We start from the raw sequence: 10,161 nt of genomic DNA, 5'->3' as shown, positions 1-10,161 counted from the left end.
CTCTGTCTCCCAGGCTGGAGTGCAGTGGCCGGATCTCAGCTCACTGCAAGCTCCGCCTCCCGGGTTCACGCCATTCTCCTGCCTCAGCCTCCCGAGTAGCTGGGACTACAGGCGCTGGCCACCTCGCCCGGCTAGTTTTTTGTATTTTTTTAGTAGAGACGGGGTTTCGTCGTGTTAGCCAGGATGGCAATTATATGTTTATATGGATTTTAACTATTGACATTTACCATATTAGAAATTTAAATGGTGAAATTTTAGAAACATTTAATTCAATTAAAAACAACAATAAACCCATTACATGTTAAAGTACAGAACATTTTTATGAAAAAATAATTGTATTTTCTAAAACAACAAAGTGGTGTCTTTTTATATTTTTGCAATTCTCTTTAACAGAAGACAACCGGATTTTGCTTTTACTCCTCAATTAACTCTGTTTTGGTTGAGTAGTGAAGAAAATCCAGCCTCACCCACCTATGTAGTTGGAAAAAGGAGTATTTTAATAGCCTTTTCAGGTAATAGTCTTCTTTTTTTTTTTTTTTTTTTTTTTGAGACGGAGTCTGGCTCTGTCGCCCGGGCTGGGGGGCAGTGGCCGGATCTCAGCTCACTGCAAGCTCCGCCCCCCGGGTTTACGCCATTCTCCTTGCCTCAGCCTCCCGAGTAGCTGGGACTACAGGCGCCCGCCAACTCGCCCGGCTAGTTTTTTTTTTTGTATTTTTTAGTAGAGACGGGGTTTCACCGTGTTCGCCAGGATGGTCTCGATCTCCTGACCTCGTGATCCGCCCGTCTCGGCCTCCCAAAGTGCTGGGATTACAGGCTTGAGCCACCGCGCCCGGCCCAATAGTCTTCTTTTATATTATACCAAAACTTGACAAGTGGTACTTTCTTAAAAGTTGGTTGTGTAATATAAAACTACATAACTGAATTAACTTTTCCTACTCTATTATAGTAACATTCATTGGTCTATCCACTTTCAATGGATCATTTACCCATTCATGATTTTTAACATCATCCGTTGATCATTTGGAAAACACTGGCTCACTGAATTAAGCAGATCTTCTCAGTGTCAACACTGAGAAGACATTTTGTCAACACAGCGGAAAACGCCGTAACAACTTAGTATTACTATGACAATAGTTTTGACTTCATTGAACCCTGAAAGGATCCTGGGGCTTCAAAAGGATCTGCAGATCACACTTAGACAAGTGCCGTTCAGAATCACTTTGGGACCCAGAGAACCTAAATGACTCTCCCGGGGCAGGAGAACATGCACACTTTGAAATCATTCCAGATTAGAGGATTCTGACGCTTACCCTGCTTGGTGCAGAACTTAGCGAGTGCGCCCTATTTAAGAGAATAGTACGGCCGGGAGCGGTGGCTCACGCCTGTAATCCCAGCGCTTTGGGAGGCTGAGGCGGGTGGATCACGAGGTCAGAAGATCGAGACCATCCTGGCTAACACAGTGAAACCCGTCTCTACTAAAAATCCTAAAAAATTAGCCAGGCATGGTGGCAGACGCCTGTAGTCCCAGCTACTTGGGAGGCTGAGGCTGGAGAATGGCGTGAATCCGGAAGGCGGAGCTTGCAGTGAGCCAGTGAGCCGAGATGGCGCCACTGCACTCCCGCCTGGGGACAGAGTGAGACTCCGTCTCAAAAAAAAAAAAAAAAAAAAATCTTACAAAAGTAAAATATCTTACACTAAAATATCTTACAAAAGTAAAAATGTAGTTTCCCTTAGTACTTAGCCAGATACATAAAAGTGTTTTTCAAATTCCTATCTTTGAACACTGAACTTTCTTAAAGTGACACTCAAAGGCATGTGATGCATACCTCAAGCATGTGAACTGGGGGTTATGAGTTTGAGCATAAATACGAGCCACCAAGTTGGCTTCTAAAATGGATCTATATGTCTTGTGCTGCCAACTCCTTGTAAGGTTCTGTGACTACTGATTCCATATCTTAATGGCTCTATCAGCATTGTAAAAATACTGAATCTTGTTTACTATCAATTCAAAGTAATATTTTAATTGTTTAACAGTTTAATTTGTTAGTTCAAATTATAACCTACTTGAGCATAAAGAAGATTTTAGAAATACTCTTGGTCTAATGCTTAGAACGCTTACATTTTTTTTTCTTCAGGGAAATAAAAACGTTCAATTCCCTTTTAGGTTTTCAGGGTCATGTTCAGAGAGCCAAAGAGCATACGAAAATAGAAAAAGCGATGATAAATGATCTTTGTCAGGTGCATTTGGCATTTTATGGTAAAAAAATTACCAGTAAACCAGTTGTTTCAATCTTCCTTTCCTGTGCAGGCTGGTGCCACGGGGCTTGCCCAGCTTTTCCAAGTTCCTACAGGGAAAGGTGAGTGGGGCTACAGATGAAGCACCAAGAAACAGTAACAGCTGGCAGGACAGTCCCCATCTCTAAAGCTGCTGATCCCAGGCCGATGCTACAGATGAGCTTTAGGTATTTCCTTCTCTATTTTGGTAAGTCTCAAATTGAGGAAAGCACATCCACTTACTCAGGGGCATGCTGTGGGTACTTGAAATCACAAGATTACAAGGTACATCTCTTTATGGGGTTGGAGTGAATACATTTTCTTTTCTAATAGAGATGGGGGGTCTATGTTACCCAGGTTGGTCTTGAACTCTTGGCTTCAAGCAATCCTCCAGCCTTGGCCTCCCAAAGTGCTGGGATTATAGGAATGAGCCACTTTGCTTGGCCATGAACACATTTTTCTATTATTTTATATTGTCTTACAAAAGTGCAGAGTTTGGAGGTTACTATAAAGTTCATACTAAAGTTTAAGACAAAAAAGCAGGTGTCACCGTGGCAGCTTTTATTTTATAACTTAAAACATGATTATGTTTATTCTCTGCTGCTAGGTTGCTGAGCATCAACGTATTTACATTCCCTTTGAGGAGAAGCTTTAAAACTGGCAAGTATGTACGTGGACTGTATGACACAGTTTTAGGGGTGTAGACTACACTCCACTGTAGACTACTCCACTGTTGACTCTCAGTGGCACTGGCATATCACTTCTTGCACTTATGATGGCTTCAATAACTGGCCAATTCTTTGTTTAGCAAATAAACTACAAGTTTATTAAATGAGAAATGCCCAGTTTAAAAGGACGTCCTATTAGTGGTAAATTACCATGCTCTTAAAAATTGCCTTCTTGTCCAGGAGCGGTGGTTCACCCCTGTAATCCCAGCACTTTGGGAGGCCGAGGCGGGAGGATTGCTTGAGCCCAGGAGTTCAAGACCGCCTTGGGCAACATGGCGAGACCCCTGTCTCTTATTAAAAAGAAAAAAATGGGCCGGGCGCGGTGGCTCAAGCCTGTAATCCCAGCACTCTGGGAGGCCGAGACGGGCGGATCACGAGGTCAGGAGATCGAGACCATCCTGGCTAATGCGGTGAAACCCCGTCTCTACTAAAAAATACAAAAAAACTAGCTGGGCGAGGTGGCGGGCGCCTGTAGCCCCAGCTACTCGGGAGGCTGAGGCAGGAGAATGGCGTAAACCCGGGAGGCGGAGCTTGCAGTGAGCTGAGATCCGGCCACTGCACTCTAGCCTGGGCGACAGAGCGAGACTCCGTCTAAAAAAAAAAAAAAAAGAAAAAGAAAAAAATGACCTTTTAACAGTTTGAAAACATCCTGGATGCACACCAAGATCATTCAGAATGCAGTGGAATTTACCTTACCAATTTATAATTTTGGTTTGTGATAAATCAGACAAATGAGAATTAAAATGGCATAATCCCAATTCCGTATTAAACTTTCAGGGTACTCCCACACTAAAACGCTAGTGGTGTGTACAACTAGCCCTGGCGCTCCAGCGGGGGTCGGCATAGATTTACTTTAGCAAGGACACCGCAGTACGTTTAAGTAATCCCAGAGCCCCCCCCCCCGGAGTTCTGATAATTCTGACCTTCTTTATGCTTTTACGCTTTATTTTACTAAAACAATACCGTGAGAAAATGAATAGAATCGATGCTCACAAACTCAGTGGGCCCATTGTATGATGAAAGAGCTAATGAACAATGCAGCTGGGGGAGGCGGGGAGCGAGAGCCGGGTTATATCCCCAAGGCATAATTAGGAGTTCACGTATTCGGGTGGAAGTTCCTGCAGTAAAAGGCGTAGCTGCAGCTTCTCCTGGCCCAGGCACTCGCCTACTCTGCTACCCTCGCTTCTTTATTGCCTCTTTTACTACCAGCTAAAAGCGGCAAAACCTAGCTTCCTTTGCAGCTTCTGGCTAAACATTTCTCTCTTGCGGCTTTGTTTAAACAAGAACGGTTTAGGGGTTTCGCTACAACGAGAAAACGACGCCGGCCCCGGGAAGCAGCCTCCTCGCCTCGGAGTCTGGTCGGGGCGTGCGGGCCGCGCGGGTCCCACGCCCCGAGGCTAAGCAGCCGAAACCACAGCGCGCTCGGGGCCAACTCGGGCTGTATCGCAGGCGCAGATCGCAAGTCGGGCGGAAGCTCGAAGCCGCCGGCTCAACGCGCTCAGCACCTGGGACTGGGCCCGGCCTGCAGCCGCAGGGAGCGGGCCACAGGGGCGGCGCCACAAAAGCCGACGCGTCCCCAGCCCGCCTGAGCGCGCCGCAACAGCCACCTCGCCCCACCCGCCCCGCGGGGCGGGGGCCTGGCCAGGGGCGGGGCCGGGGGCGCGGCGCCGGGGCCCTCTGGCCCCCTCCGGTCTCGCCGGCCCCGCCCCCGGCCCCGTCCCTGTCCCCGTCCCCGAGGGGCTGAGGGGGAGGGAGGGGCGACGCACTCCGGCCGCGTTGCACGCTCGCCGCTTCTCTCAGTCCCGCGTGCGCGCGCGCGCTCGCCGCAAGTCCCGCGGAGTTTAACACAATGCCGACGCCTACGCCGTGCGCAACGCCCCGGCCGGCGCAACAGCCCCGGCGCCGGGGGCGGGGGTGGCCCAGACAGGGAGAGGGGATGGAGCGCGCGCGAGAGCCGGAGACAGCGCGAGACCCAAGGAGGCCGGAAGCGCGCGTGCGCGCCCCCGCCCGCGAGCGGGAGGCGGAGCCGCAGCAGTAGCGGCAGCAGCTGTAGGAGCCGCTGCAGCTGGGAGAAGCGCCAGAGAGGCCGGGCCTGCTCCGGTCGGACCGGATCCCTCCCTTCCCCCTCCCTCCTCCCTCCCCTCCCCCAAACCCACTTCCGCAGCTCGCGGCCTTGCCGCCGAAGCAGTAGCGGCGGCAGCAGCAGGAGGCGGCGGCGAGGCGTCGGAAGGATTACGCACCTGACGGGCCCGCCTCCGAGGGCTCCAGCGCGGGACGCTCACCGGTCGCCGCCGCCCAGGGCGCACTTCGCGGTGGCGGTGGGAAGGGAGGGACCGGCCACGGGGAACGGAACGCGAATCGCCCCCCTCCCCTTCCTCCCTCCCTCCCTCCGATCCGCCGCCCGCCCTCTCGGCTTCCGTCCCCTCCCCCTCCCGCAAAACCCCGGATGGAGCCGCTGCCGACTCGCCGCCGCCTGGCTCCGGGGGATGGTTTTGTCAAGCGGCCAGAGCCCCGGCGCCAGGCGCAGCCGCCGCCGCCCCCGCGAGGCGCCCCTGCCCTCGCTTCTCAGAACCGGGTCCCCGAGTGGCCCGGGCCCTCCGCCTGCCTGCACCCGGAGCCCTGGGACGAGGGTCATTCGTCGTCTTTGTTGCCACTGCCGCTGCCGGAACCGTTTGCGAGCTCCGGTGGCCCCCGCCCCCCCTCCGCCTTCCCGGACCCTGGGCTGGGGGTGGCACGTGGGCACCGGCCCCGGGAGGCGGAGGCGGTGCGCGCTTACCTGTCGCCGGTGCTGCTGCGGCGGGGGGTGTGGAGGAGGCGCCGCTGGGCAGCCTCGGCGGTGCTGTCCTCCCCGCCGCCGCCGCCTCTGCCTCTCGCTGCTGCTGCTGCTGCTGCTGCCGCCGCGGTCGGTGTCTCCGGCGCGGCGGCGGCGGCGGCGGCGGGGCTTTTCCTGTCCGGTTACGTTAAGGTCACATGACCGAGAGAGCGGAGAGACTTGTGCAAAGAGGCTGCGAGCGGCTCCCGCCGGGGGGGAGAGGCGGCGAGAGAGCAGTGGCGGCAAGAGCCCCCTCCGCCCCCCCCCAGCCGCTCCCCTCCCCCCGCCCGCCTCCGCCTCCTGCTGCTCTGCCGCCGCCGCCGCCGCCTGCAGCACTCCACTGCCGCTCCCACCCAGGCTCCGCGCTCCGCTCCAGCCAAACTTCTGCAGACCATGTGCAGCCGAGGCGAGGAAACTTCTCTCCACCTATTGGGGCTGGAGGCCTGAGTCACAAGCCCCTTGTTTACATAAAGTGTTTAGGTAGGACAAGTCCTTGAGATGCTGGGGGTAGAGATGGAGAGCCGCTGCTCGTATCCTGCCGGCGTCTGCTTGAGATCTTTTGGCCTTTACCCTTGTCCCTTGACTTTCCGTGTTTTAAACCGGGGAGATACTGTAAACCAGTATCTTCCTGTCACCAATGGTAACTGAAAGTCATGCCTAAGTACAGATGCCTGTACCGTGCACAGAGGTAGAGTTGCTTCCTTTTCCTTGCAGATTAGTTGAGCGACGTAAGATGTTTCTGTTAGGGTTGAATTTGATAGTTATTTCAGCAACTGGATTTTCGTTTTTGAAGTTTTGGCCTCCCAAAAATGAAAGTCTGCAACGCATGTTTGTTAACAGTTTATTCTCCTGTTAGGTTTTGGTCTTTGAGGTATGGATTCCAGTGTTGGCTATTCTGTTAGATTTAGAGGGTTGGAAAATCTTTCAACGGGGAGATCCTGAAACATGGCAGATAAGTTAGAATTTCCTGGTCATTTTTAACATTTTAAAGTTTTGGTTGTTGCCATTTTTCTAGAATTCGTGTGTTTTTTGGGGAAATGCAGTTTAGTTCTTTGAGGATTGGAATTTAATGATATCTTTACACATCTAGGATTTTTTGAGATTTAGAAAGGATATGGCTGCATTCTTAAGGAAGTGGAGGCAGCAGTTTCTGGGATACTCTGGTTTCAAGTCATGCTAACCTGGTTATGATGTCTAACCCATGTTGGTTTACACAGTCTGACCACCAGCCAATGCCTGGCACATAGTTTAAATCATTTAAGGCAAGCTTACCATCTTAAGACAATTTAATACATAGAAGTGTTCCTCCTAAAAATCTTTTATTTAGCAATCTAGTTATACCTGCAGGTACTGATGACTAATTCCTTCTTTGAAGACAAAATAAGCAGCTGTGTAGCTTCAGTGGCTCTCAAATGGATAATAGATTCAGTGTACACTTGCCTTTAACTTTACTGTTTTTTGATCAACTAGATAAGTGACTTTAGTGAGTAAGTGTCTGCCTCCAAAACCAAATTCTGATCTTAGTATTCTACTGCACCGCTGTCACTGGAACATCAAAGTTGGCCTTCAGACTGGCATGCCTGGTTCCTTGGATTGACTTGAGTATTGAGGTCCATCTCATCTTATTAGGAAACTGAAATGTTGTTGATTATTTTGTAGGGAATCATAGAGATCTGTAGGTTCTTAATTCTTTTGAACTTTCATTCTGAAATTTTTCAACCTTATGGTGTTGGTGGAGTGCTCATGTGAAGAGTGATACTGATTTAAGAAAAAATAAAAAGTGGGCATAACTAATGCTAAACTTGATACCATTGGGCAGAAATTTGCCTATGTGTGTAGAGTAATTGGTCTTGAGTCAAAGTAACTATGCTTATTTTTGAGATGAGAGTATTTCCTAGCGCTACACTCTATATAGGTTTATAGAAAGAAACCCAGGGGTAAGCCCAGAAACTGAATATGAGTCCTCAAGAAAGCCTATCAAGTGCATCCTATTCTCTTCAAGAGCTGCTACTCGAATTTAGGACTGGGCTGGTTTGCTGCTCATTCTCTTGAGGCATAGGCAGCCACACTTGAATTTTGCCAAGTATGCAGATAATTCCAACTTGTAGTCAGGATCATCAAGTAATAGCATTATAAAGAGAGCTATACAGACTGTATATTTTCTACAACTTGTTGAAATAGAAACATTTATATGGATACATATATCTGCAAGGGTTGAGGAGAAAACAGCCGTGGCAAGTAAGAGCTAGTTAGTGTATTTCAGGATAAGGCCAAGGGAAGCTTTCAGTTCTCTACTAAGTCTCGTTGTGGGAAAGTCACAAATGTCCCTAGTACAGTAATAAGAAAAATAAAAAGGCTGAGCGTGGTGGCTCACACCTATAATCCCAGGACTTTCAGAAGGATGGCTTGAGCCCAGGAGTTGCAGATCGGCCAGGACAATATAAGGAAATCCCATGTATTAGAAAAAATGAATTAGCCAGGCATGGTGGTGTGGGCCTATAATCTCAGCTTGGGAGGCTGAGGTGGCAGGATCGCTTTCAGCCCAGGAGTTCGAGGCTGCAGTAAGCCATGATCACATCACTGCACCCTAGTCTGGGCAACAGAGTGCGATCCTATCTAAAAAGGAAAAAAAAGTTAAATCACTCTGATTATGTGCCAATTTATTTTGGTATTTTGAGAATCTGGTAAATTAGGAATTCAGAAATAGTTTTTAACACTTTTTACTTCAAAGAAAATCACAGTGCAAGCAATCTGAGTGGATTCATCAAAAGATTGCATGAATATTCTGCAGTCTGGTGTTGCTGAAAGTTTTGATTTGTGTTCTGCTGAGACACAACCATAAAAATATGCACTTGCTTGTATTGTGAAGAGAATAGTTCCAATGAGACTTGGACAATGAGCAGAAAACCTTTTTTTTTTTTTTTTTTTTTTTTTGAGACGGAGTCTCATTCTGTCGCCCAAGCTGGAGTACAGTGGCGCGATATCGGCTCACTGCAACCTCTGCCTCCTGGTTTTAAGCGATTCTCATGCCTCAGCCTCCCTAGTAGCTGGGACTACAGGTGCCCGCCACTATGCCCGGCTAATTTTTTTTTTTTTAAAGTAGAGAGAGGGTGTCGCAATGTTGGCCAGGATGGTCTCCATCTCCTGACCTTGTGATCCACCTTCCTCAGCCTCCCAAAGTGCTGGGATTACAGGTGTGAGCCATCGTGCCCAGCCCAGAAAACAATTTAATAGTACTAGATCTCTTGTGTTTGTGAGTGTGTGTGTGCTTAGGTTGAAGATGGAATTTCCTTTAACATTGATTAAAAAAAAATAATAATAATAGTAGGAAAAAATAAATGCGGTTTGAGTCCAAAGCAGCATTTTTGACTAATTTTATGAAGAAAGTCCTGTTGAGAAATTTCTTAAATTAGGAAAATGACATACTTTTACATGTTAAACATTAAACTCTAGGGCAGATAACCATGCCCTGTGTGTTGTGTATCAAGCTTAGTGTATACATCAGAAAAGATGTATTGTGAGAGTGTCTTACATTTCGTTGCTTTGGTCATAAAGTTTATAGAAAATGCTTGTTTTATAGTTGGTTGTTATTGAGACCAGAGTCCCTGAAGGAACTCCCTATGCTTTAGGGAGCTTTTTGTTTTAAACCTACTGATTAGACTTGTGGGTTTTAATGTTTTCAGCTGTAGTTATAAGAAACACATTTTAAATTGCACCTAGTATACGCATACATGTAAAACAAATACAATTTTTAGGAAATAGTACTTGTATTAAGAGTAATATACTCTACTATTTTCTATTTCTTTTTTTTAAAGTTGATATTGCTGCCTTAAATTGATTTTTTTCAACCACTAACGAGTCTCAGGACCCACTATTTAAAAAATACTGGTGTATTCTCTTGCTGTTACAAATTAACCCAAAACATAGTGGTTTAAAACAATAAACTTGTGTTTATCTCATGTAGTTTCTGTGGGTCAGGAATCTGGGAGTAGCTTAGTTAGGTGGTTCTGGGTCAGGGTTTTTCATGAGGTCCCAAGGTGGCTCTCGTTTGGCAAGTCAGCTATGGCTGACGGTGGAAGTTCTTCATTGGACTGCTTGAGTGTCCTCACATCAGAGACTAGCTACCCCCAGAGTAGGTGACTCAAGCAAGAGCAGAGAGGAGGCCACACACTATCACTTCTGCCATATTCTATTAAAAACAAGTCACTTAAGTCCAGCCCAAACTCAAGGGAAGAGTATCAAAGAATTATGGACATATTTTAATAGGTGCCACATTTATATGTTTTTCCACTTTATATTTTATGTATTTATTTAGAGATGGAGTCTTGCTCTGTCGCCCAGGCTGGA

At 48.1% G+C, this 10,161-nt stretch overlaps 1 protein-coding gene across 3 annotated transcripts in view; it reads right to left on the bottom strand.

Moving 5' to 3' along the window:
- ZBTB2 (zinc finger and BTB domain containing 2) overlaps positions 1 to 6,087 on the bottom strand; it is a 29,995-nt gene extending 23,908 nt beyond the window's left edge. The window contains exon 1 of one of the 3 annotated variants that reach the window (XM_025384516.1): positions 5,779 to 6,087. The gene's annotated coding sequence lies outside the window, so the exon portion shown is untranslated. Of the gene's footprint in view, positions 1 to 5,242; positions 5,358 to 5,778 lie in introns of those variants that run through there. The other 2 variants (XM_025384513.1, XM_025384514.1) reach the window with 2 other exon arrangements.
- Positions 6,088 to 10,161: the final 4,074 nt, after the last annotated feature.

Source organism: Theropithecus gelada, chromosome 4, assembly GCF_003255815.1.
Source record: "Theropithecus gelada isolate Dixy chromosome 4, Tgel_1.0, whole genome shotgun sequence".
Lineage (NCBI taxonomy): Eukaryota > Metazoa > Chordata > Mammalia > Primates > Cercopithecidae > Theropithecus > Theropithecus gelada.
This window is presented reverse-complemented; position numbering and strand designations above follow the sequence as displayed.